Source organism: Adelges cooleyi, unplaced genomic scaffold (assembly GCF_023614345.1).
Source record: "Adelges cooleyi isolate 19-005CV unplaced genomic scaffold, UGA_ACOO_1.1 ACOO_flye_CR_arks_rails_tigmint_CR_PRNA_41, whole genome shotgun sequence".
In the NCBI taxonomy this organism is placed as follows: domain Eukaryota; kingdom Metazoa; phylum Arthropoda; class Insecta; order Hemiptera; family Adelgidae; genus Adelges; species Adelges cooleyi.
Genome location: NW_026096090.1, coordinates 4,151,479 through 4,179,461, shown reverse-complemented (window position 1 = coordinate 4,179,461; position 27,983 = coordinate 4,151,479). Strand labels below are relative to the sequence as shown.

Sequence of the window (27,983 nt, the reverse complement as noted above, 5' to 3'; positions counted from 1 at the left end):
AAAAAAAACGAGATCTTTTGACCAAATTTAATCTAGGTTATGTAATAAAGACTACGAACTTGATTCAAGCTCTAGAAAAACTGTTTAAATTCCTAAAGGCATATGCCTGATATCTATTGTTATTCAAATTGGTCTATAAATTTACAAGTTGATATAATCAATATTTTAACCATGACGCATACTATATTTTTTTAACACAGCTGACACCAGTTTTACAAAAGAACAAGATGATGGAACACATGTAACAAAAGCATTTTATGAATGTTATGTCGACCAGTTAGATATAATTTATGGGATTTAAACCTTTTTTTTATCTGATTTTATATATTAAACGAGTAGTTTGTCCTATAAAGAACATATTAAATACCTAAATATACACGATTTTTATTTTATGGTTAAGGGTGTTTTAAATATTATTTGATGATATATAAACGGTTATAAGTTGCTCAAGTTTTTTCTAGAACTTCGTTAAAAATAATAATATAGCGTGCTGCCCGATTTTATATGGATTGCTTCAAAACACATCATTCACGAATTGGACATAGTTTTGTAGATAAATACAAATAATTACAATTATTTGTTGTATGTGTACAAGTGTGAATATAAAAAAAATATGACCAACCCACTACTAACTAGTAATTGTAATTAATTATAACTATAATTAATTTTCACAACGACAGAAAATGTATCTTTCATCTCAGAAAGTATTTTAAACTTTTACATGGTTAATGTTTTACATTTGTTACAACACATTGTTATGTTAAACTTATTTTTTTTAAACTAATATGGCAATAAAGAATAATAATTTAAAAAAAAAAATTAGCTTCAAAACTATTTTATGCAGTACCTACAGAGCCAATTAATTTTGTGATCAGAATGACTGTTAAGTGTTAACCACCTCTGACAGATAAAACAATCTGACCATATTATATTGGAGTTCATAATTATTTTATCGGTTTCAAATAATTATAACTCTTAACTTGGTTAATTTTTTATGAGAAACCATTGGCCAGAACTTAATCATTTTTTAATAAAAAAAACAAAGCTCATGGTGATTAGGCTTCTTTGCCCTACCTGGGCATAATAATTTACTGTCTTATTTCTTGAGTTGCTATTAATAGTCTTACTATAGTAAATTGTATTTACGTAATCATTAGGTTAATTCGCGGTAAAAGCTTTTTGCACAACCAAAATTAATTGTACCCTATACGAGTATTAAATGCACTTAAAGGCTACAATATTATGATAATTATGTCAAACGCCACGTGCGATAGAGTAAAAGTATGTTCTTGCAAGCATACGCGTTTACGTTGATGAAGTTCTCATTTCTTATTAATTATATTAAGTGATGAGAAGCAGAAGTGATATCATTCACGTTCACTACGAATATATATATCAAAATTAGATTAAAATTTAACTAACACAGTAAGGTATAAAATAATTGAAAATTAATAATCTTCACTAGTGAAATAATCTAGATCGACGAATATTATTATTATTATTGCAATTGGTATTTGATCGAAATCTGCAGAGGCTAAATTCTCATATTTTCTCTTAACAATAAAATATCGTTTTGCTTAGACCATGTCGAAAAATAAATCGATTAAATATTCTATGCATTTTATTTCCATTTAAAATATCAATATAGAGAAATAATAAAGAAACATAAGTTGAAATAACATTTTCAATCACTAACAATACGACCAACTGTTTTCGTTCTTTCTCCATTTCCGCGGTACATGGATATAAACATAGATATGGTATATAATAATGCATATACCATATAAATACACACCACAATATTTACAGAACATTGAATAACAAAAAAGTTATTACTGTTTTAATGTAAATTACACGGATTTATGTTTTCGTGTCCAAAAAGCACATACAAAATCAATTAATTAGCGTCACGTTCCAATTAAAACTCATCACACATCCAATACGGACTTTTTATGATTGTCAAGTAAAATTGTAGACAGGGTGTCACACAATATAATACTAATATTATGTTTAGCTACCCACTCTTCAGACCCATCTACACTTATCCACAGGCTATTTGCTTTTTTTGGGTAGCGTTAATTTGTTTAAATTTTTTTATTCCTATAATATTATTGTGATGTGTTATGATGACAATAAGGATATACATATTATTATATTAACGTATTATTATTTTTCTGAATATTTCAAGAGTTTTTACACAGTCGCAACTAATCTCTAAACTAACCTCACCGTACATACGATTTGACCATCTCTAAACCTCCTATTTTGAAGGATCACATTATATTTTCAAATTTTAGCTTCTTCATCATGTATGACACATTGACACATACACGTAACAAAATATAAATAAAAAGTCTTTACTAAACCTCCACAAACACTATCTGTCACATCTCCCAGACACTTTTGCTAACCTTATATCACTCTCAAATACGTTCAATCGTGTATTGTTATGTATTTCCATAACCGTCATTATGTGTCCACTCTCATCCCTCACTGACAAAAATTCTTAGCTATATAACCTAGTTGGTCTCATAACTGTCTATTATAAACATTTTTTCTACCCTAACCGGTATTAGTTTATCATACAAAACCCCTATCTACTAATACTACAACATTCTTCAGCACTGCGAATATTGTATACAAAAGCCTATCATCATTACCAACTTCACAGCATACTATGTCTTCTGTTTCCCTTGTACACTACATCTGAAGATGTGCTCTGTCGAAGACTTACTTTTAAAAGTTTATGGAGTAAAAATGGCTTTAAATGTTGGCTACTTAACGTGATCTATAAAACTATAAAAAGTTAAAATACCTCTACCAAACTATCACTAGAATAAGTAACCGTAAATGTAAAAACTCAAAAAAAAAAAAGCTTGTAAAAAAGCTTTTTGTAAGTCTTCATCTCATGTTACCTTGTATAAGTTTAGTCTAAACTCAAAGACAAACTAAAACTAACTCAACTCAACAACTCAACAACTCAACTCTAAACTCAACAAAAAAGTATTTTAGGCCACGAATACCATCAACAAATTAAATGTGAATCATTCCGATTAATCGCGTAATCAAGTATTGTGCCGTTTAAATGTACTAGTGCGAGAGAATAGAATTTTTTTAATGAATATAATATTTATTCATTTAAGACGTACCCATTTAGGATAAAGAACACAAGTCCAAAATTGTACAGGAGCATTTTAAAAAAGTTGTGACTTACTATGAATTTGTATTCTTTACCGTTCTTGCTCTCTTGACAGCAACACTCTTCCGAGAAAAAAGAAGCTACTTTATTATTCCTTTTTATCTTTTTTTTTTTTACCGACAGCGTTTTTGTCTGTCAATCATTTCACTATAGACGATGCATATATACAGCACGTTCTGACGTATCGAATGCTACTTTGGGGCATAATAAAGTTCACCCACTATGACTGTCAAATCATGGGATGGCTGGATTTCTTTATGAAATAAAGAAAAATAACATATTGAATTCTTACACCGTCTTAAATCATTCGATTGCCACCTTTGACACAGAAAATGGGCAAATAAAAAATGTCGAAATTATACAGAGCACTTGCGTGTGCGTCTTTAATGGCAATGCAAGTAACAGAATGTATAATATCATACTATAACGTGTACTACAGTATTCAGGGTATAGTCCATCGATTCGGACATCATTTCCGTAGTGGTTTTAATTATAACCTTTTAACCGGCTCGTGTAACCCCAATGGAATTTTCCACAGCCCTCGTCGATAAAATTTCAAATGTTATTTACCACCATTGCACTATAACTGTTACTGCTATTATAAAGTCAAGATGTACAACAATAGCAATAGTATCCCGACACATAATTCAGGAGACTTAACATTGTGTTTTTCTAAATTAAATAATAAAATATACCTAGTTAATTTCGTATAGTTACACTGAACAATAACACTGTGTTCGCGGTTCGCAATTATAAAACAGTGCACAATATTTTATTATGGATACACTATACTCTATGGCACTGACAATAGTGCGAGATTCCAAAAATAACATGAACATTGTAATAAATAAACTACACACAAAGTCCTGATTATATTAACAACTTGCATTTTTTTCCATAAAAACACGGTTCCTGTTGAAGTACATTATTAATACACTACTATATTGAATCCACTTTCTCATTTGAGTAAACATAATTATACAAGCTTGAGAAACTTTAACTCTTCGGAAAATTAATACACTTATATGGGTTTGACCTAAGTAATCCCAGAAGCTTGACAAGAAGTTTGAATAAGAAATAATTCGAGAGGTAGTCACATAGAAAATGTGCTCACTCCAGGTACAGGTATCTTCCTAGGAAAACTTGGGTCAGACTTAACCGCAAAGGATGAAGAAGATGCAACGAACTGATAAACAAATGGATGTTAAGAGTTACAGCTTTATAGTTAAATTCAGGACATACGAGTACAATAACATTTCTTCTATATGTAAAATATGTATTATATAATACATATTTTACAATTTTTATAAACAATATAGAAAACTATTTTTAATATAACCCAGGCCTAACTCGGTTCTAATCTATGACAATTATCAAAAAGCTGATAGAGAAGGTGAAGTAGAAAAGAAAACATAAATAATATTAGTTGCATGATAATATGATTTATTAATCGGTCGATATAATATTATTGAAACAAAAAAATCTCGTTATTTTCTGAACACATTTTTAGAAACTAACTTTAATAAAATAAATTAAATACGAAGATCTTAAATTACTTTCAGAGTGACTATATTTCTAGTACCAACAAGGCTTTTTAAATTTTATTTTATATAAGAAGAACTTCCAAGTTACAGGTAATAATAGACATATTAATTTTAAATTATAATATTTTAGTTAAATTTCACACGTGTATTTACAGTTATGTGTTTTCTTTTAAAATCATTCATTGTTATATTATTTTACTAAAATCAAAGATACATTTTTTTTATTATTTATAATTTTTCTGTTACTATTTTATAGATCATTATATATACTTAATGAAAATTGTGTGTCGTGTTTTATTTCAAATTGGTCGGGTGTTATCAGATTCCTTAACAAGATTACCTAGCAAAAAAAGCACATTGTTATAATATGTATTTTATACATTTCTATATTAAAAAAAAATTATATTATTTGTGAAAATCGTTACATATCGATACGTAGCGTTGTTTTTTATTGTCAATAAATAATAATAATCCCATTGCATAAGCCAATGTAATTTTAACATAATTTAATTTACATGCATTTTGCTTTATTAAAAAATAATATTATAGGCACTGACCTATAATTGTCTATAATAATATAGACAATTTTAAAAATATAAATATATATTGTAATAGTTAATAGTCAATTACCGTCAAATGGTTTATAGCCAACGTCTTCTTCTAAAACAGTAAAAGTTGAGTTATTATACGTTTAATTATTAATAAACATTAAGTCAATTTAAGGATATGTTGTTTGAAACATATTCAGTACTCTTGGCAGCTATAGCTATAGCTAATTCAAACAAACTATATGTGTTATCCATTATTAATATAAAGAATGGACTAATTGTAAACAATATATTGTATTTGAAATATCTAAGTTCTCTAGTTAATTATTGATTACTTACGAGCTAGTGAGATAATATGGCCGAATGAAAGGACACATAATGCAATATACATCAAATATATTGTTATATTAAATAAGTTCATGATGCTATTTATCTAGAAAAAAAAATATTCCAAATAGTTAGTTAATTTAATAAATAGTATGGTAACTTATTATACAAGTATACAACTATTATAGTACATTGCCGTTTTTAGCATTCGAACTATGGGAGTATTTCAGCAATCCTACTAATAATAAATAGGTAGCTTAAATTAAATATAATTAAACTAGCGGTGCTGGTACTCTTATTAGTCTAGTACTTTCACTAAATAAGTCAATGTTGTGACATGATTCAATTGTCACGTCATGAAAATACTAAAAAACTAATTTTTGCCATTTACAGTCATTAAAATTCCCAAAAACATATAATGCAAATTGCATTACATAAAATAATAATTATTAAAAATTAATAATCATATTTTAATGTTGATTTATTGATTATACAATAATATTAAGTTTAGAAAGTGAATTTTAAGAAGTCATTAGTTATTTATTATTACTTCCTTTTATGTTTAATACCAAAAAACTTTATTATTTCTATTTAAAAACTGTTTTCCAAATCATAATACATTATTACTATTAACGGTATTATTATTCATAATTTTATTCAAAGTTCGAACTAATGACTTACGATATTATTATACATAACGAACATGATAAAGTATATAGTTTAAACTGATTTGCATTTTTTTAACAAATTTGTTAGGAAATATAAAATAATAATCTGTAACGAATTCGTACAAAATATATTCAAACTTACCTATTCAGCTTGTACACAGTAAACTACTTGATGAAGTCGATTGTTCAAAAGTGATTTACAAAACGAAAAGTTTTTGTAGTTATTGTAGTTTTTGGGTTTGGGAACTAGTGTGACTGACGTGAACAATGTATTAAGCAACACTTGTTCAAATAAAGATATCTTACGCGTTGGTTAACTGTTTGAACTATTATGAGTTATAATAAATTAATGGGATTTTGTTCATCAAAATTCGCTATTCAAATTTATTACAACAACATTTTTCATAAAATAATATTTTAAAAGATATATACATTATGCTATGTTGAATTTTTTTTAGCTGAAAACAATACATTACTTTGCTGGCGTCATTTTTTTTTTAACACCAACGTCCAACAATATAAAAAGTATTTTTCAAATCTCGTTGTTGACTTCATGACATCATTCTGCGTTTTGAATGTAAGACTTACATTGTAAGTTAATTATACAAGTTCCCATTTGACTTTTAAAAGTTACTCCATAAAACAATAATTTTTACCCTACGCTGCATACGGTTTATTGTCATTCATTTATTTCTTTATTCTCTGTTTTTGTATGTTTAAAAACAAAATTACATAAAAAAGATATAATTTCTCTAAGGGATATAGGTACAACATTTATTAACAATAATAATGTCAAACTGTCCAGCTCATATAAATAGCCGCTAAAACACAGCCAAAACTGCTTCGAGGTTATAGTATTGTTTTTAAGAGTTTGAACACTGCTGTAAAATTAAAACAGAATAAAGTAAAGTATTTTGCCATTTGAAAATATTCAAATCAATACAAGCACAGACTTTTTTTTATAAATGTGAAGCGACAATGCAAAACGTACTATTGGTATTTTTGACAATATCGAATTATAAATCGATTTTTACGGTTAAAAGTTTGACTCTATTCGCCACACATATATCGATGGTATAAAATATATCTGTAAACTAAATATAAAATTCCGTGTATTCTACAATTTTATACCGTGCTATAAAATCCAGCAACATCTCTATGGATAAGGTATACACCAATATTAGGGGTATTTATTTTTATATGCTATTAGGGTTTGATCTTTTTGAAATCATTAGTAATTTTTTGACGTTTTTGGAAACTGAAATAAAATCTGAGGTCTATGTAAACTATAGGAAGTCTTCTTAATGAAATTTCAATCTTCTTCTCTAAAAAAATATTATCTCATCGTAGAATGGTCAATTCATAACAAGAGGCTTCATCCTATAGAATGTAATAAATTCCTGTAGAAGGTGTTTTTTTGGGTACAAAATGGTGCTCGGTTTGAATCCTTATAAGAAAAATTATTATTTATAAGACTTATAAAGAAGCTTAAAATACTTTAAAAACATAGTTGTAATAAAAACTTAGGGTTTCTTAGATGGAAACATATAAAGGTATATATAAGAAACCCTAAGTTTTTATTACAACTATGTTTTTAAAGTATTTTAAGCTTCTTTATAAGTCTTATAAATAATAATTTTTCTTATAAGGATTCAAACCGAGCACGATTTTGTACCCAAAAAAACACCTTCTACAGGAATTTATTACATTCTATAGGATGAAGCCTCTTGTTATGAATTGACCATTCTACGATGAGATAATATTTTTTTAGAGAAGAAGATTGAAATTTCATTAAGAAGACTTCCTATAGTTTACATAGACCTCAGATTTTATTTCAGTTTCCAAAAACGTCAAAAAATTACTAATGATTTCAAAAAGATCAAACCCTAATAGCATATAAAAATAAATACCCCTAATATTGGTGTATACCTTATCCATAGAGATGTTGCTGGATTTTATAGCACGGTATAAAATTGTAGAATACACGGAATTTTATATTTAGTTTACAGATATATTTTATACCATCGATATATGTGTGGCGAATAGAGTCAAACTTTTAACCGTAAAAATCGATATATAATTCGATATTGTCAAAAATACCAATAGTACGTTTTGCATTGTCGCTCCACATTTATAAAAAAAAGTCTGTGCTTGTATTGATTTGAATATTTTCAAATGGCAAAATACTTTACTTTATTCTGTTTTAATTTTACAGCAGTGTTCAAACTCTTAAAAACAATACTATAACCTCGAAGCAGTTTTGGCTGTGTTTTAGCGGCTATTTATATGAGCTGGACAGTTTGACATTATTATTGTTAATAAATGTTGTACCTATCTCCCTTAGAGAAATTATATCTTTTTTATGTAATTTTGTTTTTAAACATACAAAAACAGAGAATAAAGAAATAAATGAATGACAATAAACCGTATGCAGCGTAGGGTAAAAATTATTGTTTTATGGAGTAACTTTTAAAAGTCAAATGGGAACTTGTATAATTAACTTACAATGTAAGTCTTACATTCAAAACGCAGAATGATGTCATGAAGTCAACAACGAGATTTGAAAAATACTTTTTATATTGTTGGACGTTGGTGTTAAAAAAAAAATGACGCCAGCAAAGTAATGTATTGTTTTCAGCTAAAAAAAATTCAACATAGCATAATGTATATATCTTTCAAAATATTATTTTATGAAAAATGTTGTTGTAATAAATTTGAATAGCGAATTTTGATGAACAAAATCCCATTAATTTATTATAACTCATAATAGTTCAAACAGTTAACCAACGCGTAAGATATCTTTATTTGAACAAGTGTTGCTTAATATATTGTTCACGTCAGTCACACTAGTTCCCAAACCCAAAAACTACAATAACTACAAAAACTTTTCGTTTTGTAAATCACTTTTGAAAAATCGACTTCATCAAGTAGTTTACTGTGTACAAGCTGAATAGGTAAGTTTGAATATATTTTGTACGAATTCGTTACAGATTATTATTTTATATTTCCTAACAAATTTGTTAAAAAAATGCAAATCAGTTTAAACTTTATACTTTATCATGTTCGTTATGTATAATAATATCGTAAGTCATTAGTTCGAACTTTGAATAAAATTATGAATAATAATACCGTTAATAGTAATAATGTATTATGATTTGGAAAACAGTTTTTAAATAGAAATAATAAAGTTTTTTGGTATTAAACATAAAAGGAAGTAATAATAAATAACTAATGACTTCTTAAAATTCACTTTCTAAACTTAATATTATTGTATAATCAATAAATCAACATTAAAATATGATTATTAATTTTTAATAATTATTATTTTATGTAATGCAATTTGCATTATATGTTTTTGGGAATTTTAATGACTGTAAATGGCAAAAATTAGTTTTTTAGTATTTTCATGACGTGACAATTGAATCATGTCACAACATTGACTTATTTAGTGAAAGTACTAGACTAATAAGAGTACCAGCACCGCTAGTTTAATTATATTTAATTTAAGCTACCTATTTATTATTAGTAGGATTGCTGAAATACTCCCATAGTTCGAATGCTAAAAACGGCAATGTACTATAATAGTTGTATACTTGTATAATAAGTTACCATACTATTTATTAAATTAACTAACTATTTGGAATATTTTTTTTTCTAGATAAATAGCATCATGAAATTATTTAATATAACAATATATTTGATATATATTGCATTATGTGTCCTTTCATTCGGCCATATTATCTCACTAGCTCGTAAGTAATCAATAATTAACTAGAGAACTTAGATATTTCAAATACAATATATTGTTTACAATTAGTCCATTCTTTATATTAATAATGGATAACACATATAGTTTGTTTGAATTAGCTATAGCTATAGCTGCCAAGAGTACTGAATATGTTTCAAACAACATATCCTTAAATTGACTTAATGTTTATTAATAATTAAACGTATAATAACTCAACTTTTACTGTTTTAGAAGAAGACGTTGGCTATAAACCATTTGACGGTAATTGACTATTAACTATTACAATATATATTTATATTTTTAAAATTGTCTATATTATTATAGACAATTATAGGTCAGTGCCTATAATATTATTTTTTAATAAAGCAAAATGCATGTAAATTAAATTATGTTAAAATTACATTGGCTTATGCAATGGGATTATTATTATTTATTGACAATAAAAAACAACGCTACGTATCGATATGTAACGATTTTCACAAATAATATAATTTTTTTTTAATATAGAAATGTATAAAATACATATTATAACAATGTGCTTTTTTTGCTAGGTAATCTTGTTAAGGAATCTGATAACACCCGACCAATTTGAAATAAAACACGACACACAATTTTCATTAAGTATATATAATGATCTATAAAATAGTAACAGAAAAATTATAAATAATAAAAAAAATGTATCTTTGATTTTAGTAAAATAATATAACAATGAATGATTTTAAAAGAAAACACATAACTGTAAATACACGTGTGAAATTTAACTAAAATATTATAATTTAAAATTAATATGTCTATTATTACCTGTAACTTGGAAGTTCTTCTTATATAAAATAAAATTTAAAAAGCCTTGTTGGTACTAGAAATATAGTCACTCTGAAAGTAATTTAAGATCTTCGTATTTAATTTATTTTATTAAAGTTAGTTTCTAAAAATGTGTTCAGAAAATAACGAGATTTTTTTGTTTTAATAATATTATATCGACCGATTAATAAATCATATTATCATGCAACTAATATTATTTATGTTTTCTTTTCTACTTCACCTTCTCTATCAGCTTTTTGATAATTGTCATAGATTAGAACCGAGTTAGGCCTAGGTTATATTAAAAATAGTTTTCTATATTGTTTATAAAAATTGTAAAATATGTATTATGTAATACATATTTTACATATAGAAGAAATGTTATTGTACTCGTATGTCCTGAATTTAACTATAAAGCTGTAACTCTTAACATCCATTTGTTTATCAGTTCGTTGCATCTTCTTCATCCTTTGCGGTTAAGTCTGACCCAAGTTTTCCTAGGAAGATACCTGTACCTGGAGTGAGCACATTTTCTATGTGACTACCTCTCGAATTATTTCTTATTCAAACTTCTTGTCAAGCTTCTGGGATTACTTAGGTCAAACCCATATAAGTGTATTAATTTTCCGAAGAGTTAAAGTTTCTCAAGCTTGTATAATTATGTTTACTCAAATGAGAAAGTGGATTCAATATAGTAGTGTATTAATAATGTACTTCAACAGGAACCGTGTTTTTATGGAAAAAAATGCAAGTTGTTAATATAATCAGGACTTTGTGTGTAGTTTATTTATTACAATGTTCATGTTATTTTTGGAATCTCGCACTACTGTCAGTGCCATAGAGTATAGTGTATCCATAATAAACAATTGTACACTGTTTTATAATTGCGAACCGCGAACACAGTGTTATTGTTCAGTGTAACTATACGAAATTAACTAGGTATATTTTATTATTTAATTTAGAAAAACACAATGTTAAGTCTCCTGAATTATGTGTCGGGATACTATTGCTATTGTTGTACATCCACACTTTATAATAGCAGTAACAGTTATAGTGCAATGGTGGTAAATAACATTTGAAATTTTATCGACGAGGGCTGTGGAAAATTCCATTGGGGTTACACGAGCCGGTTAAAAGGTTATAATTAAAACCACTACGGAAATGATGTCCGAATCGATGGACTATACCCTGAATACTGTAGTAACTACACGTTACAGTATGATATTATACATTCTGTTACTTGCATTGCCATTAAAGACGCACACGCAAGTGCTCTGTATAATTTCGACATTTTTTATTTGCCCATTTTCTGTGTCAAAGGTGGCAATCGAATGATTTAAGACGGTGTAAGAATTCAATATGTTATTTTTCTTTATTTCATAAAGAAATCCAGCCATCCCATGATTTGACAGTCATAGTGGGTGAACTTTATTATGCCCCAAAGTAGCATTCGATACGTCAGAACGTGCTGTATATATGCATCGTCTATAGTGAAATGATTGACAGACAAAAACGCTGTCGGTAAAAAAAAAAAAGATAAAAAGGAATAATAAAGTAGCTTCTTTTTTCTCGGAAGAGTGTTGCTGTCAAGAGAGCAAGAACGGTAAAGAATACAAATTCATAGTAAGTCACAACTTTTTTAAAATGCTCCTGTACAATTTTGGACATGTGTTCTTTATCCTAAATGGGTACGTCTTAAATGAATAAATATTATATTCATTAAAAAAATTCTATTCTCTCGCACTAGTACATTTAAACGGCACAATACTTGATTACGCGATTAATCGGAATGATTCACATTTAATTTGTTGATGGTATTCGTGGCCTAAAATACTTTTTTGTTGAGTTTAGAGTTGAGTGTTGGTTGAGTTGAGTTAGTTTTAGTTTGTCTTTGAGTTTAGACTAAACTTATACAAGGTAACATGAGATGAAGACTTACAAAAAGCTTTTTTACAAGCTTTTTTTTTTTTGAGTTTTTACATTTACGGTTACTTATTCTAGTGATAGTTTGGTAGAGGTATTTTAACTTTTTATAGTTTTATAGATCACGTTAAGTAGCCAACATTTAACGCCATTTTTACTCCATAAACTTGTAAAAGTAAGTCTTCGACAGAGCACATCTTCAGATGTAGTGTACAAGGAAATTAGAAGATATAGTATGCTGTGAAGTTGGTAAAGATGATAGGCTTTTGTATACAATATTCGCAGTGCTGAAGAATGTTGTAGTATTAGTAGATAGGGGTTTTGTATGATAAACTAATACCGGTTAGGGTAGAAAAAATGTTTATAATAGACAGTTATGAGACCAACTAGGTTATATAGCTAAGAATTTTTGTCAGTGAGGGATGAGAGTGGACACATAATGACGGTTATGGAAATACATAACAATACACGATTGAACGTATTTGAGAGTGTTATAAGGTTAGCAAAAGTGTCTGGGAGATGTGACAGATAGTGTTTGTGGAGGTTTAGTAAAGACTTTTTAGTTATATTTTGTTACGTGTATGTGTCAATGTGTCATACATGATGAAGAAGCTAAAATTTGAAAATATAATGGGATCCTTCAAAATAGGAGGTTTAAAGATGGTCAAATCGTATGTACGGTGAGGTTAGTTTAGAGATTAGTTGCGACTGTGTAAAAACTCTTGAAATATTCAGAAAAATAATAATACGTTAATATAATAATATGTATATCCTTATTGTCATCATAACACATCACAATAATATTATAGGAATAAAAAAATTTAAACAAATTAACGCTACCCAAAAAAAGCAAATAGCCTGTGGATAAGTGTAGATGGGTCTGAAGAGTGGGTAGCTAAACATAATATTAGTATTATATTGTGTGACACCCTGTCTACAATTTTACTTGACAATCATAAAAAGTCCGTATTGGATGTGTGATGAGTTTTAATTGGAACGTGACGCTAATTAATTGATTTTGTATGTGCTTTTTGGACACGAAAACATAAATCCGTGTAATTTACATTAAAACAGTAATAACTTTTTTGTTGGTATTTTTAATTATGTACTTGGATCGGCAACTCTGATTAAAAACCGGCACCTCGCTCTAATATACTTTAACAGTCAGTATAAAACTACTTAATTAGTGCCTTGGTTTGAAGAAAAAAATTAACAAACCGGAAAAAATGTTGACGACTGACGTACTTGCAGAATAGAGATGTTAATTAAAAGTTTTCAATCAAGGGTTGGACAAAAAATACTCAAGAAATTGTGTTGTGCTAACGGCGTACATGCAGTAAACCTCATGACCTATTTTCTGAGCATCATTAAAGTTATTCGCGAAGTTCGGTAGATTATTTGCGCACCCTATTGAAACAGCGCGTACAAATCCATTAGAAACTGTAGTGGATGTTATGTATGCCTATCGGAATACTTTATATATCTATATATAAATATGTATGTAAATTGGTTTTAAGTATATAATTAAAAAAGTTAAACCATATTACAATCTAATATTTATGTATTATGCATTTCATTGTTCTAAGTAACTTGTTTAAAGTTCTTACTAATCTAACAGCACGATGTAGTATTTGGTTGTTGCCGAGAAAAAAAAAACACCCATGTGCTAAAACCTAATTGTTCATAAGACATTAAAACGTGTAAAACGATTTATAGTAAGTAACATATAGGAGGTTTTATTTGTTATTTTTCATTTATTTTACAATGGAGATAGCACGTTGGAGATTTTATTATATGATAGCTTATTTTTTTCTGTATCCAGGGATACCAAAACCTCAAAATCGTAAAATTGGCACTTGAGGTTTTTTTGCAATGACGATTTATTTCTTCACATATATATATATATATGAGTGATATGACTAACAATGCCATATGTGTGCAGTGTGTCGTTGTACATTTAAATTACTTTATACCATTATAACTATAAGTTAGTTAATATTATGAAAGTCATATACGCCTATGTAGTTAATTTTACTTGTTATTGTTCTATTATTATGTTTACTGATGCTGACGAAATTTACAAGCCTAAAACCATCCGTGATAGTTTTGAACGCCATGAGGGATAATTTAACACTTCAATCTGGTCATTACCAGTTTTAAATGTTTACTCACACACATTGACTATTTAAAATTAACATAGAAAAAAGTGTGTAATAAATTTCAATTTTGAATTTATTGTAAAATATCGCTTCGATAAAAGAGGCTAAGCGCTCTTATAACGTGTTTAATCTTTATATAGACATACGATTGATATCCATAAAAGAAAGTCGAAACTAGGAACATCAAACGGCGCCAGGAATAAATTAAACAACACAGAGACGTTTGTCTTTCTCGCATGATCTGGGTTGCCAAATAAAACTAGGTCACACCCATTCCGAGAAACACTAGGGGTAGATATATGAATATCCTTTTATAATATATATATTATTTATTTTATGGCGATTTATGAACTTCAAGTATTGGTAGTGTATTTGAATAGATTATATAATAACAAATTTTTCAATGGTATATATATTTACAGTTATATCATTGTTCTAGGAGGAAGAGTGGCAGCGTTGGGCCTTAAAGAGGCCTGATAAGCTTGATGATGATATTAGTGTTCTACGCTTTAGCTAGCTACAGTGCATCACTGCGCCCCAATTATTAACGTACATAAATTATTATTTTGGCTTTGACTGGATGACAATGAACAAAAATTGTTCTGCGTGGGTTAGCTGCTGTTAATTTTCTGTACAGTATATTATGCGCATGTTATATGTGACGATGACGTACAACCATTGGGAGACACACACATAATATATTAGGTATATACATATATAACGAGAAACCGTTTTGTCTGTAATAATGAGTTATTGTTTGAATATTCAATCTAGTTTTGTCTGGACGTGCTGTTTTTTTAAATTTAACTTTAATTTAACTTAATATTGCTGGTATTCTGTTATATTTTCTTCCCTGAAATAAATTGACACCTTGTAAATTAATAATCTGTTTCAATAGAACGTTTATTTTTACAGAATTTTACTACCGACTTATGTTCCCTTCACTATGACAGGCTTAAAATTGTATTCGTAAAGCACTTATTTTAGTTTGATAAATAATTATTGTAAACATAGTTGAGGCCTTTGTAATAATTCGTATTTTATAGACGCCCTTTTGGTTTTTTATATGCAATTGAAGTGGTATACGCCCTTTTAAAATGCAATACATGTATATTTATTCTCGAGAAGGATGTCTGAGAATCTTATAATCGATACAATTAAATTAATTTCTGTATTTGTAGACGTTGTAACTATTTATGTTTCTAATATTTCTAAAAATATTGATATTATTAAAAACTTATATTTTTAAGTTTTTTACAAAATCGTTTTTTAAATAATTTAAAGAGTATATATATCTAAGTCCCATTGTACGTTTATGATTTTACAAAATATTATAAAGAAAGAAATTTAACGTTTTTCGTGTGTATTTTTATATTGAAAAAATGTTATTATGTTCTCTTTTATTTTTATTTTGTCCCGAAATCGAGGCAGTCAAATGTGCTTTATGTAGACGTTATTCGTGCGATAATATTCGAATTCATTTGTTCGGAAAACCTTAGAAGTTGACTTGCTTGGATAGGCGTAAATTTTCCCAGGTTCATTTACAATTTTCCCAGTGGCATTTGTGTGGCGTATTATACGATTGGGTTTAGAGATTTTCGAACAGCCAGAAGGAGAATACTTCATTGGTCTTATGGGATAGGAATAGTCGAAAAACGGTCGTGTAGGTTTTTCTTTTATGACTCTTCGCGAATGTCTAGTTGTCAAAATGTTGGGTTTCACAAAAGTATTGCTGCTATTGTGGTGTGTATTTATATGGTATATGCATTATTATATACCATATCTATGTTTATATCCATGTACCGCGGAAATGGAGAAAGAACGAAAACAGTTGGTCGTATTGTTAGTGATTGAAAATGTTATTTCAACTTATGTTTCTTTATTATTTCTCTATATTGATATTTTAAATGGAAATAAAATGCATAGAATATTTAATCGATTTATTTTTCGACATGGTCTAAGCAAAACGATATTTTATTGTTAAGAGAAAATATGAGAATTTAACCTCTGCAGATTTCGATCAAATACCAATTGCAATAATAATTATAATATTCGTCGATCTAGATTATTTCACTAGTGAAGATTATTAATTTTCAATTATTTTATACCTTACTGTGTTAGTTAAATTGTAATCTAATTTTGATATATATATATTCGTAGTGAACGTGAATGATATCACTTCTGCTTCTCATCACTTAATATAATTAATAAGAAATGAGAACTTCATCAACGTAAACGCGTATGCTTGCAAGAACATACTTTTACTCTATCGCACGTGGCGTTTGACATAATTATCATAATATTGTAGCCTTTAAGTGCATTTAATACTCGTATAGGGTACAATTAATTTTGGTTGTGCAAAAAGCTTTTACCGCGAATTAACCTAATGATTACGTAAATACAATTTACTATAGTAAGACTATTAATAGCAACTCAAGAAATAAGACAGTAAATTATTATGCCCAGGTAGGGCAAAGAAGCCTAATCACCATGAGCTTTGTTTTTTTTATTAAAAAATGATTAAGTTTTGGCCAATGGTTTCTCATAAAAAATTAACCAAGTTAAGAGTTATAATTATTTGACACCGATAAAATAATTATGAACTCCAATATAATATGGTCAGATTGTTTTATCTGTCAGAGGTGGTTAACACTTAACAGTCATTCTGATCACAAAATTAATTGGCTCTGTAGGTACTGCATAAAATAGTTTTGAAGCTAAATTTTTTTTTAAATTATTATTCTTTATTGCCATATTAGTTTAAAAAAAATAAGTTTAACATAACAATGTATTGTAACAAATGTAAAACATTAACCATGTAAAAGTTTAAAATACTTTCTGAGATGAAAGATACATTTTCTGTCATTGTGAAAATTAATTATAGTTATAATTAATTACAATTACTAGTTAGTAGTGGGTTGGTCATATTTTTTTTATATTCACACTTGTACACATACAACAAATAATTGTAATTATTTGTATTTATCTACAAAACTATGTCCAATTCGTGAATGATGTGTTTTGAAGCAATCCATATAAAATCGGGCAGCACGCTATATTATTATTTTTAACGAAGTTCTAGAAAAAACTTGAGCAACTTATAACCGTTTATATATCATCAAATAATATTTAAAACACCCTTAACCATAAAATAAAAATCGTGTATATTTAGGTATTTAATATGTTCTTTATAGGACAAACTACTCGTTTAATATATAAAATCAGATAAAAAAAAGGTTTAAATCCCATAAATTATATCTAACTGGTCGACATAACATTCATAAAATGCTTTTGTTACATGTGTTCCATCATCTTGTTCTTTTGTAAAACTGGTGTCAGCTGTGTTAAAAAAATATAGTATGCGTCATGGTTAAAATATTGATTATATCAACTTGTAAATTTATAGACCAATTTGAATAACAATAGATATCAGGCATATGCCTTTAGGAATTTAAACAGTTTTTCTAGAGCTTGAATCAAATGTTTTTCTCTTACAGTTACGGTTTGCAAATTATAAATGCATATAAGTTAGCTGTTAAGTATTTTACTTTTAAAAAACATTTAATTTCTATAAGAATTACTAGCTGCCTGTGTACCCGGTTTCGATCGGATTAAGAAATACAATTGCAACAAAGTACTCACAAATTATACACCTATGTATATTTTTTATTTGCTTAAGTTATATGATGACTTGAATAGATTGTAAAAATGAACGCATCAGCTATATGAGTATTAAAATGTTGAATTTACTATTATAGGTAAAATAACCACAACAATATTTAACAAATTATATTTTGAATTTTTCTACTCTGGGTAGGTATTTATTAAAAAAACTATTACAAAATTATAATTGTAAAATATATGTGTGGTATACAATCGTTTAACACTTGCTAACTTTGTTAAATTGTGTTACCAGCGATTGTTTATTTAAATTGTTGCTGGCTCTAATAATTTCTACTCTTTTAACAAATAAACGACCCAAACAAACTACATATACCGTATCCATTTATTCATTAATTATAATCCTTTCATGTTAAAATTTCATCAACTTACATATTTTATAAATTAACATTGATCTACACAGTAATCAATTACCGCGTTGTAACGGACTGCAGCCCGATGAGTATTTAACGCAACATTTGCTCAAATTCATTGTCACGCGACTGGTTTCAAAACTAAAATGGAAGACTAAAAAGGGCAATTATGTAAACTATGAAATGTGAATTGTAAAACTATGTCTTTTTTTGTCAGAAACTATGAGTAAATGTAATTAGCTGTCAAAATATCCATATGTCAGCTTCTCATCTATGGGAATAAATATACACTAAAATTAAAAATTTTAAAAATTCCACATTTCCGGGACTCTTTTCCAATTTTTCTTCCCGTAAAAAGCTTATTCGGACTATTACGAACATTTCAAAAAAAAAATTAGCCAAATCGGTCCAGCCGTCCTCAAGTGATGCGATCACCAAGATTACTATAGTACAATTACTTAACCAAGACTACTATAGTAAAATGAGTTTAAACTAGGATTATTTAGTTTCTTTAAATGATCTAAGAAGCATAATATTTTAGAGAGACAAAAAATGTACAATTAATGTACTTTGATGTATTTTGAATTTATTTTGGTGATGAGAGAGAAATTATTTGGTGCTAGGAAGATGATACGATTTATGTCAAAGATCATTAAAATTACTTCACCCTGACTATTTTAAAACGTTTAAGTATACAATATGAGTATTTTGAAATATGCACTCTTTTTTTTTTTTACTTAAATATGACGATAATTTCTAACACTATCCATATAGTAGTACTTAATCGATATTTTCAGTCATTTTATCATTTTCAAATTTAATTGTCTTTGTCTTAACCATGGTTTTAGATTAGAAATATTGTTTCATGCATATTTATTTAAGTACATGTGCTTATGGTGTATATTGTGTTGTATATAATTAAGTTGAGAATGTTAACCATAATTTATAACCTAGCAAGCGAGTTTAGCGCTCGGGGTAACCCAAGAGAATTACCCGGCTACCTAATCTGTTTTACTTGAGCTCTGCCCAATGATATAAACTAAGATGTCTGAAGTGTTTAACACGGTTTTCTATTTTACGTAATACAAAATGGTGACTATATAGGACATAGTTTTTGTAATATTCATGTTTTTTTTTATGTTAAACGTCTCATCCTTATAACTCACAGATCATAACTTTTTTAAGTGAGGTGTTTGTCACTAGTGTTAACTGTACACCCATTATTACTGTCAAAACGCGGAAGAAAATACCATTTTGTGAATATGTTTTTATTTCATGAATTCACGCACATTAGAATCGATTACAAAAATATGATGTTGAGTGAATTTCCACTCAGGTTTCTGTCTATTGTTATTATTTATCAGTGCCACGTAAACACATGTAGTGGCCCTTATCGCGAACAAAATGTTGTATTCTATTTCATACATAATAAATTAATATATACTACACTGTCATTTCATGGAGGTATTTAAAACCGAAGTATAGAAACCAACAGGACATATTTAATTTGACTTTTGTTCTCTGTTTAAAAACAAAAACGACATGACAAATGGATGCTTAGATGGAAATTTTGGAAAATATTGCACTAGCATTTCTAAGTTAAAACAACAAATATATAGTCAGTACATATTGTTTTAACGTTTGTACAAAAAGTAAAATATGGAATTTCAAAAATGGAATTCGCTTGAAGTATTTTATTACTTTGCGGCGTGAATTCAAAATATTTCATACGGCACTTATTATAGGCAATTTTGCTACATCGGTGAATAGTGGCACTATAAAATGCAAGTAGTTACAATGTTGTGGTTCTTTTTTTACATTGTGCCATAGTGTAATTTATTCTTTTTTAGTTGTATTAACTAATTTAGATAGAAACAGTATTGCTTTAGCAGCAAGTAAGTAGAGTTAGTAGTTTTAATCAGTTACCAGAATACTCTTAAATGCTGAAACACATTTTTCACTTCTTTTAAACATGAACTGTAATCAAAATTATAATGTATTTTTACAATATTATACACTGATCCTCAGACAACAATTCAACTAATAATGTTTTTCTATATGTAAATAATAAATATAATATAGAATTTATGAATTCAGTATGAAATCTACTATTAAAAGTAATGGAAATAATTAATACATTTTAATTTATATTTATGAGATTTAACTATTTAGACAGTTCTTCAAAGCTATATAGAAACTATATCAAATTATAATGGTCTGCTCAATGTCAAGATTGTAATTTAATTGCATTGCATGCATTAATAAATGTATAATATAAACGGTATAGTTCTATGTTAAGAAACTGACGGAACACTAGTCTGGTGTCTGTGTAAAGGTACTTTCCCAATTATTGGTCTGTCCGTTTCGTGTTATTTGTTAAACTAACGGAGTAATATGTTTTAAAACGCAACTCATACACAATTTCAAACTCTATGGAAATTCAATTATTATCGAAACCCACGATATTTTTTTTAAACCATCGATAAAGGCAGCAAAATAAACAGTTATTTAACACCTACGGTTAAAATTTTGTTTTGATTCCATGGCTTGGTTTTTGTAAAAACTTTATGGTTGCTGTAGTCTAGAGATATCGGGGATTTAAAAAATTCATATAGAATGTACTATGAAAAATTATTTTAATATTATGTATTTTACTGGTATTACATTGCTACTACTAGCAAGTGAATGAAATTATATAAAATTAATTGTATATATTAAATTATATTGTGTTTAACAGCAAGCGCTATATTTCTCAAAGTTTCTTACTAAATCTATTTTTCACATATATATGTTTTTATATATATCTGGAAAATCAAAGTTAACCAATAAATTTAAAGTTTTATCTTATAATAACAATGTCTGATAACAATAATATAAAGTGCAATAAATATATATAAGATCATTATTAAGAACACATAACGCTTTGATACAATTTTACTTCAGACATTCGATACTAAAAATATATATTTTCAAATAACTTAGCTGTTTAAGTAAAAACATTTTTCAAAAAAAAAATATTATTTTAGGTATAAAATTAATAATATTTGTTTTCTTTGTTTTATATACTATTTATATTTTATATACATTAAATTTAATCATATCATGTAAATACTAGTAATCAATTTTTGGTATTTTTAAGTGAATATTTTTCTATTACTTAATATCCAAGGGAGGAATAAAGATCTACTTTACTATGCTCCACTCCTCATATAAAAATATAGAAAACATATTATTTTAATCAATAATGATGGAAACGCCCGAATATCTTTTAGTTATATTCATAAATTTGTCTGTACCTACCTAAGTTTAACCGTTTAATGTTAATACACTGATTATAAAACGTAGAAATGGCTATTTTGTCGATAATAAACGAACACATTATTAAACTTTATAGGAAATTTATTTAAAGGCACAATGTATACATAGTAGTTAGTACTTTATATAGCTAGTACAAATTCCTTTGGATTTTATTTATTTTTAATGCACATAACAAAACAATATGTTATATTAATGAGCTTTTGCGTTCCGTGCAATATCCAAATTTGTGATGCAACCAGGTAATGCTTTGTTTTTACGAATGATCACAATATGCGTTTTTAAACGAAAATTTGTATGGGTGGTAATAATAATAAAAACGTATGAACAATTATTAATGTTTATTGGGATATTTTATTCAAAACTATGCGCTTGATTGAGCTTGAATCCTTGAAATTCCTAAAAAAAATCTTTAAATCCGTACAAGCCGAATCCTTTACTGACGATGGTAAATAATTTGTTTAATTAAATATTTGGAAATATTTTACAAAATATCAGGATAAAACAGTAAAAGGTTTTATCTCTTATTAATTTTGCTTTAAGGTAAATTATAGTGCGATAGGTTCGTTGTTGGCAAGTATTTTTTGCTGAAAATAATAATCTTATCTTGCAATCATTTTTATAAAAAAAAAGGTCAGATGACAATTCCAGTCCGTCTAGGTGTAGATTTAATAAAAAATCTGAGAGCGTCGTGTCCTTCAAAGTAAAAAACTTTAGATATTTTTGTAACTAATTAAATGGTATCCTATATTCATTTTATTAATCACTTGTAAAAAATGTATTTATTAATTTTTCTAGACACAAGAGTTTTAATAAAAAAACAAAAGATTTAAATCTTGTTTTTAAAACTAATATCTTTTAAAGTAATGGGCAACGGCTAATGATATTTTCTTGGTTTTGGACTATATATCTAATGAACACAACACACAAATTTGAAGTTATTTGATTGTTTTAAAAAAGTTTTTGTATTCCATAATTTCAAGTTAAAAAATGCGTACAGTCTATGGCGTTGTTCTGGGTTTGGAATGGGGACGAGACAAACTTTTTTTGACTTATAGCTAAATATAAAGTACATTTTGGGTACTATTTCCAATCTACAGATTTGCTATACGGAGAAATCAAAAAGTCACCTCGGGTCCACACTCGAAAGTAAATAAAAACACTTAGTTGAAAAACCAACACCTTTTCGGCAACGATGGTAAAACTTCAAGACTAGAAAAGAATGTTGTCATTTTTGTACATAAATGTTGTCAATTTTGTATTTATACATCACCGTTAAGTAGACTCTTCGCTCGGTTTTTTAACAACCGAAAACATAATTCGGGACCGATATTTTCGCGAAAATGTATATATGTAATGAAACATTTAAGGAGCCATAAGTTTGGCCAGTGTGTATGTGGACCCCGAATGGATTTTGCATCATAATAAACGAAAGTGTCGTAAATTTTTAAAACTCGGGTCCTGTATGTTTGTGCGGTCCGCCTAGTCCTTACCCAAATCATGTGCCGTCCCCGGCCGTTCGAGGACTGTGTGGCGCCTACACGTTGTCGTGGTCGACGCCGGAGTGCAGTTTGCTCTGAATTTTCACGGTAACCGGACGCTCTTGTGTGTGTGTGTAGTGTGTGTAGTGTACATTCGTTTGGTTCGCGATACCATAACGCGATATTTATTGTATCTTTAAAATCGCATCAAGTACTGTAGCGGTTGTGACTTGTGGTGTACGTGACTCGGGAAATTTATCATAGCGCTGTTAGTGCGTGTTATAATATATATATATAGGACGGGTAAGTCGGTCTACTAGTATAGATTTGTCTTGTTTTGACTGATTCAACACAACCGAAACCTACTTTATATAATTAACCGAGTAACCGAACACGAACGAGTTACCGAGAATTTCGTGTCATTAAGACCGCGTATCATTGTACAGAAGAGAAGTTGCTATAGACATTAAACGGTGACGATATTTACGAATAGCTGCACGATATATCGAAGGGATCAGCCAAGAATACTTCGTTTAACTCGTATAATGAACGTTTATCCCGTAACAGGGATCAGTAGCCGAAATATTCAGCGATGTAAACTGGGCGTGTATCATTAATGATAAATGTATACACGGATTATACATTAAAAATAAAATTAATAGAACAAATTTTATTAAAATGAATAAATCATCATAAATAAGACGTAATCTAAAAACGTTTATTAAATTAGTTTTCATCTTTATTCAAAACATTACGATATTAAACAAAAATATTATTATATATAAATAGTAGCAAAAATATTTTCAGGAGATAAAGTTCTTAAAAAAATATTTTGCATTCAGAGTAAGGTTAAAATTGAATGAGTTGTTTTCGACCAAAAATAAGATCTAGAGGCCCCATAAGCGTAGACCTAAGAAGTTTGTTAAAAGTTTTTATTATATAATTCTTTTGAAAGGAATACATAATATATTATTAACATTGTTGTTTGATGTTTCAAAGAAGTTGTGTGTAGTTTAACTTCGCTTTAGAAATTTCATAGTAATTCATGAATGATTTAACAACTTCATTTCTGCGAATTTAACTTTACATTATTATCTCTTTATTAGTTATTGTTAGAATCATGCAAAAAAAAGGAATTACTGACTGTTGGTTTTATAATATAATCATTTTGTATTTTATTTCTTCATAACTACACTGAAATACTATTTTTTGGATTTCTTCCTTCAAAAATGTACTAAATTTCTACAAAATGTACAGAACTTTTAAGTTTTGTCTATGGTATTTTAACTATAAGACATTCTGTCTCGATGAATCTGAGTCAATATTTTGTTTTGACATTAAAAATTAGGTATGCCCTATGCCCCTATAAACTTATATTCCTTAATTTGAACCATGGATGAAAATTAGACTGGAATTCGAGAAATATGAGCAAACGTTGGTTAAAATATTATTAACTATAACCCAAGATAAAAATGCTAAAATTATTACAGTGTAAAACATTTAATAGTAAATAATAAAAATGATGAAATATCTAAAAAAAATTTAATTACAAATCATTTGTTTGGAGGGTTTATTTGAATATTTCATTATTTTATGTATTTACTATAAATAATCACAAGTGTTGCTTAAGTTTTTTCTAGAATGAAACGTTTAAAGCCATATCTATGATTAGACTTATATATTTAATTAAATAATTTGATTAATCAAGCCATACAAAACCTGGACAATTATTTGTATATTACTGATGACATTTTTTGTATTCGACACAATCAAATTTAATTTATAGGAATATAATAGTATATTAAATATCTACTAATTTATTTATTCATTTTTATAATAAACATTTCATCTTATGAAAGTAATACACAAAATATACGAATTCACCAAGCTTTTTATGTTTTAAATCACATGTTAATTTGTAAAATAATCGAATGATTAAATATTTGACAAAACAATTTTAAAAAAGAAGTTGTTGATTCTAGACTGCTCATTTATAATTTTACTAAAATTATTATAATTAAAACTTTTTTTCAGAAATACCCATTTTATTGACCCAATTACACTTGGGTAAGTATACTTCTGTTTCTCACGAACACTGTACTCGCGTAGAATTAGTCTCTCGTGTTATCATTGTTACTCTTTTCACGTAGTAAGACGCGACGTGTAGGAGGTATATCCAAAGTAAATTACTGTTTAATTTATCACGGTAACATACATAAATAAACATTTAAGGAACTTACAACGTGAGTATCCTTTTAGAATAAACAAATAAAATGGAATTTAATTAAATGAAGAAATAGGTGATAATGATTAGCTTAATATAATATATTAGATTAACAAATGGACGTCGTTCTTAATGAATTGGTTTAATATTATAAGTGTACAATTTTTTTAAAAATAGTACAACAACATTAGATAATACGTTGAAAAAAAAAATAGTTTTATGCAAGAAAAAACAAAAAAAATATTTTTAGGATGATCGTTATGAATAGGAGAAATTACTATTGTCAGAAACTATAAAAAGCATGTATTAGCATTGTATATTTGCTATTCTGTCATAGTAAATTTATTGGATTTCAAATCAAGTATATTTCAGTTTATATTGATACATAAACTATCTCGATTCCAAAATAATGAGTTAAATTTCTACATTACCTGCATGAAATTAAAATTGAGTTTTTGTGGCATTTGACATATTTTATTATAAAAGTAGATGTATTTTTCTTATAAATATTTGCCATAACTTATATCCACAACAAATGTTTTGATTAAAATACTAAAATAAAAATAGCTGTTTTATGCGATCAATACCACGCTTTATTATTTTTCACGCTATGTTATTAACTACCTACTAATAATTATACTTTTTTTTAATATTCTATTTTTTCATTTATCAAAAACATGAGCAATTCAAAATTTGATAACAACCATTCTTTAATTTATCCTTTTTAAGATATTGCTACTATTCGTTTAGTACACTATAGTAGTTTAGTGTTTTCATTGGAATATATATTTATATATATGCTTGCTACATAAGTTTTAGTAGTATAGACTTATACTACTATATATATATATATATATAATAGACATATATATTTGTATTGTATCCAAGTGGAATAATAATGATTCTATTCATTCGATTGACCTATATATGCGCGCTTAAGCGATAAACATAAAAAGTCGAGATTTGCATTTAATATTATGTTTCCTCACGGAAAATCTACCGGAAGTAAGTACATAAGTTTATATTGCAACGGGCACGTCAAACGGACATTTTTCCTATAATATATACATGATGGGTTACTAACAATATCATACACAAGAAAACAACGGCTATTGTAGACATTCGGGTGAATACTTTTTTTTATGTACCAAAAAGAAATATAAATAACATTATTCAGTTGTTTATCAATGGTTTGCTGATCTTAAATTCTATTCATTTTAAACATAAATAAAAGAATCTAAAATAATTAATAATTAGGGGTTTTATTATGATATACAAAAAATGTGTGTATACTACAGTTTACTATGTCTATAAGTATACTGAAGAAATTATTACTTATGACAAAATATGATAGTGATATTATTTATGTCCAAAACGACTATTCAATTAACCCGAATGATGTGTTTTTGCTAATGTTACAGTTTTACTGTTGTACAGTCGACACGTATGTATATATACCTAATGAATACAAAATGCAATCATTTGTAAATTCAATTATTCACAGGCAAAAGCAGTGTTCGCGCCCAGGCCTTAATTCATTTCCCTTCTACGTTTAACTCATGACATGTTCATTACTCCTACCATACAACAACAATACATTATATCGCTGTGCAATTTTTCAATGCTAAAAATGAATTGCCTTCAGCTTTATATATTAATATCATTATCTTCTCTGTGATTATTTCCATTTACAGCAAGACCTCTTATTTTATCACGATGCTGCATCCATAATATTGTACTCGGAACTCTGTTAATTTATTGTGCCATGAAATATTAATATTAATTACATTGTCCTCTCGACTTTTTTCTCTGGACATGTTTTTTTATAGTGGTTGTTAAGCGCGTTGAAAAACCTTTGCACCGTGAATTTGTTGAATTTTTCATTACATTTATTTTTCTCGGAAAAAATACATGTTAAACAAACACAACTGTACAGTTAACGCGTTATTACATTTGCATAGTTATGCTTCATTTAACACAATCATTTCAATGGGTTCTAATAATAAACGCCT

The 27,983-nt window shown here is 27.7% G+C and overlaps 1 protein-coding gene and 2 long non-coding RNA genes across 6 annotated transcripts in view; 2 read left to right on the top strand and 1 right to left on the bottom strand.

Moving 5' to 3' along the window:
- LOC126842022 (prolyl endopeptidase FAP-like) overlaps positions 1 to 27,983 on the top strand; it is a 143,656-nt gene that overhangs the window by 22,700 nt on the left and 92,973 nt on the right. The window contains exon 1 of one of the 4 annotated variants that reach the window (XM_050578883.1): positions 23,856 to 24,050. The exons of the other annotated variants lie outside the window; for them this stretch is intronic. The gene's annotated coding sequence lies outside the window, so the exon portion shown is untranslated. Of the gene's footprint in view, positions 1 to 23,855; positions 24,051 to 27,983 lie in introns of those variants that run through there. 4 annotated transcript variants of the gene reach the window in all.
- Positions 4,691 to 6,603, bottom strand: LOC126842026 (uncharacterized). The gene is made up of 4 exons (XR_007686255.1): positions 6,429 to 6,603; positions 5,631 to 5,724; positions 5,374 to 5,403; positions 4,691 to 5,083 (listed from the first exon to the last, which is right to left on the bottom strand). It is a non-coding gene; the product is annotated as an uncharacterized LOC126842026 (long non-coding RNA).
- Positions 9,099 to 11,047, top strand: LOC126842025 (uncharacterized). The gene is made up of 4 exons (XR_007686254.1): positions 9,099 to 9,240; positions 9,945 to 10,038; positions 10,266 to 10,295; positions 10,586 to 11,047. It is a non-coding gene; the product is annotated as an uncharacterized LOC126842025 (long non-coding RNA).